The sequence below is a fragment of the Misgurnus anguillicaudatus genome, chromosome 15, assembly GCF_027580225.2.
Source record: "Misgurnus anguillicaudatus chromosome 15, ASM2758022v2, whole genome shotgun sequence".
NCBI lineage: Eukaryota > Metazoa > Chordata > Actinopteri > Cypriniformes > Cobitidae > Misgurnus > Misgurnus anguillicaudatus.
The window spans coordinates 2,447,532-2,450,331 of record NC_073351.2 but is presented as its reverse complement, the minus strand read 5'-3'; the positions used below and the strand labels follow the sequence as shown (position 1 = coordinate 2,450,331).

Sequence of the window (2,800 nt, the reverse complement as noted above, 5' to 3'; positions counted from 1 at the left end):
CTATGATCTCTTATTCTCTTCAGTCCTGGTCAGTGCAGTTTACAAGATTGTGTTGTAAAAGGCCAGATTTATTTGCTTTATTTTATGGTGTAACATAACCAACCCCTGCTTGAAGAATAACCACATGCTTTTGTAAAGAATTTAATATGCAAGAGTCATGCATTTTGTATGTGTTTGTTTTAATCTTTTATTTTACAGTATAAAGTTTAATTATATTTGCGTTTTGTTTGCTGAAGTCATGAACCACACTTTGTCAACAATAAATGTTGTTTCTGCAATCTGGATAAAGAATAATGTGAGTAAAGAATAATAAGGAGGTTAATAAACCTAACCGTTTAAATAATAAACAAATGTGTATGTGTTAAGATGTTTGTGTTTGACTCCTCTATTTAATAGATATATTACTGCCTTTTGGAGAACAGCCGGCCGTACTCCAGACAGAGACAAAGACGTGAGGACATCTATTGCTTTTGTAAAGGAATTTTATACCCAAGAGTTATAAATGTTGTCTTTATTGTTTGTCTTAATCCTTTATTTGACATTTAACAATATAAAGTTTACTTATACTTGTTTTTATATTTGTTTTTTGTTTGTAGAAGTCATGTACCACACTTTGTCAACAAAACATGTTGTTCCTGCAATCTGGATGAAGAATAATTTGAGTTTAATACTTCATTTAAAATGTAATAGTTTAAATATTAAACAAATGTGTATCTGATCAGATGTTTGACTTCTCTATTTAATAGATATTACTGCCTCTTGGGAAAGCAGCAGACTGTACTCCAGACAGAGACAAAGACATGAGGACATCCATTGCTTTTGTAAAGGAATTTTATACCTAAGAGTTATAAATGTTGTCTTTATTGCTTGTCTTAATCTTTTATTTTACCTTTTTACAATATAAAGTTTACTTATACTTGTTTTTTGTTTGCAGAAGTCCTATACCAGACTATGTTGTTCCAGCTGTCTGGGTAAAGACTGATGTGAGTTTAACTTCATTAAAAAATGTATCAGTTTAAAAGAGTAAACAAATGTGTGTGATTTGATTTTTGACTTCTGTATTTGATAGACATTACTGCCTCTTGGAGAACAGCAAACCATTCTCCAGACAGAGACAAAGACATGGACATCAAAACAGAAAATTAAGTAAGATGATGTATATAATGTTCATTATTTATCTTTGTGCAGTTTGATTTGATGAATTACATTATTGTCTATATCAAATTTGTTAAGTCTCTTATTAGGGTAATTTGTCATATATTCATATAAGTTACAAAAGCACAAGTTTTGGCTTAAAAGTGACACCATGTTTTAAAAATATTCCAGGTACTTGATCTTGGATTGTTTGGAGTGAACGCTGGAAAATAATGAAGCAGGAAATTAAAATGCTTGACTAAAACAATTTTTGTACTTGGTAAGTGCTTTATTTAATTGGTAATTTAGAAATCCTTCTGGAACTCTGAAATCTGCAAACATATTTTTTCCCATGTCTTGAATTGAATGTTAAAAGTATCAGTTCTTGGACTGGCAGTGTGTACTATATCATCTTATTCATTTTATGTAAATGTATTTTCTAACTGTATTTTATGATTTTTTTCTGTAGGCTGTAAGAAGTCCTTTGTGTGTACAGACATGACTGGAGATTAAAGTTACTAAATGTTGCTTTTTTCTAGCTGGTGACATAACATGGTATTATTTTCAAATGTATTTATCTAATACACATTTGCACATCTGTAAACATTCATTTTATATAGGATGTTTTTTATATTTAACCAGTTGTTGTATATTGCTATCTGTTATTACATCTGTTTTTTTTGCCTGTTTATTGTTTAAAACAATTAAGTTAATGTTTCTCTGTTAGCTTTTGTTACTTTGGCTATTTCTTTGCTTTTATTTGATCCTTCTACTGTTATTTGTTTATTTGGCAGAACATTTGACATTTCATTTATTTTGCTGTTATCTGAAATTATCCTTGTCACCATCAATAAAACTCTATATTTGCTTTATATCTGTGTTTTTCAATTACACATTTTATGGGATATAAATATATTTTGGTCACTTTATGGCTATTTTCTGGGGCATCTGGATAAGTTGTGGGTGGGTTCTGGGGTAAATATGGTAATTTTGGTTATTTTCTGGGTTACATTTGGGGTTTCTGGAAAAGTTGTGGGTAAGTTTGGGGATTAATGTGGTCATTTGGGCTCTTTTTTGGTTGTTATCTGGAGATTCCGGGAGAGCTGTGGCTGATTTCTCGAGGTGTGAAAGGGTTGTGGCTAAGTTTTGGTCTGCTTTCGGCTAGATTCTGGATTACTTAAGGCAAGCAGCTCTGGGACCAATCAAGGACCGTAAGCCGTGGCGGCATGTGTGCCAAAAGAACAGCCTGAACTCAGCCATTTCTGGCCCTGAAAAATTTTGCTATCTGGGTACTTGTCAGTGGAGAACTCCACTTAAACCTTATGAGACTTGAACCTGGGGCCTGGGGCTCTATGGGAGAATCAGTGCTCTAACCACTAGACTACAGAGGATGAGTTGAAGCTGGGCTGAAAAATCTGTATTGCTGCCTATGCTCAGACAGTTGGCTGGCTGGTATAGTCAGAGTCAAAACCAAAAATACATGAACACTATCAGATCTAAAGAAGATTTGTTTGCTTCTTTCAAAACCCAAAGACACTGTTGGCATCTGCTGTATTATTTGCTAATTTTATGTCCAGGAATCTTTCTTAAATTGAAACTTACAGGAATACATTTTGCTTGGAGGCACTGAATGTTAGGTCCAGAACTCTATCTTAAATTTGATCTT

At 33.0% G+C, this 2,800-nt stretch overlaps 1 long non-coding RNA gene across 3 annotated transcripts; it reads left to right on the top strand.

Moving 5' to 3' along the window:
- Positions 1–396: 396 nt before the first annotated feature.
- LOC129440543 (uncharacterized) lies at positions 397–2,423 on the top strand. Of its 3 annotated transcripts, none has more exons than XR_012357783.1 (6): positions 397–451; positions 597–821; positions 935–983; positions 1,070–1,146; positions 1,327–1,414; positions 1,604–2,423. It is a non-coding gene; the product is annotated as an uncharacterized lncRNA (long non-coding RNA). The 3 variants fall into 3 exon arrangements; XR_012357782.1 differs by having other exon boundaries at positions 397–472; XR_012357781.1 differs by having other exon boundaries at positions 405–821.
- The last annotated feature ends 377 nt before the right edge of the window (positions 2,424–2,800 follow it).